The sequence below is a fragment of the Chiloscyllium punctatum genome, chromosome 36, assembly GCF_047496795.1.
Source record: "Chiloscyllium punctatum isolate Juve2018m chromosome 36, sChiPun1.3, whole genome shotgun sequence".
NCBI classification, from domain to species: Eukaryota; Metazoa; Chordata; class Chondrichthyes; order Orectolobiformes; family Hemiscylliidae; genus Chiloscyllium; species Chiloscyllium punctatum.
This window is the reverse complement of record NC_092774.1, coordinates 39,318,301-39,319,125: the sequence shown is the minus strand read 5'-3', so window position 1 is coordinate 39,319,125 and position 825 is coordinate 39,318,301.

The window sequence follows — 825 nt, the reverse complement described above, 5'->3', positions numbered from 1 at the left end:
AAAATGTGTTGCTAGTAAAGATTTACAAGGATGTTGTCAGGGTTGGAAGATTTGAGCTATCGGGAGAAGTTGAATAAATTGGGGCTGTTATCCCAAGAACATTGGAGGCTATGGGGTGACCTGATTGAGGTTTATAAAATCATGAGGGGCATTGAGAGGATAAACATACAAGATCTTTTCCCTGAATTCAGGGAGTCTAGAACTAGATGGCATACATTAACGGTGAGAGGGGAAAGAAATAAAAGGGACTTAAGGGACAACTTTTTAACGCGGAGCATGGTGCGGGTATGGAATTAGCTGCTTGAGGAAGTCATGGAGGCTCGTATAATTACGGCACTTAAAAGGCATCTGGATGGGTACATGGAAAGGAAGGGCTTCGGGGATATGGGCCAGGTGCTAGCAAATGGGACTAGACTGTTTAGGATAACTGGTCAACATGGATGAGTTGGACTGAAGGGTCTCTTTCCATGTTGTCATTCGTGTGACTCTGTGGAATCCTCTGCCCAAGGGAGCAGCTGAGGCAGCTTCATTAATTGTATTCAAGACACGGTTGGATGGGATATTGCATGGAGGGGAATTAAGGGTAGATGGAATAATGCAGGTAGTAGGAGCTGAGATGATGGATAGATCAGCCATCATCTGAATGAATAGTGGAGCAGGCCCGACAGGCCAAATAGCCGACTCCTGCTTCTATTACTATGAAATGATAACTCTGCATTTCCCATGGCTAACCTATCTAACCTGCACATCCCTGGACATGATGGGCAATTCCAAACCAAGGCAGGTGAGCAATGTAGGAATGTGGAAAGTGAATGTCAGAGAACA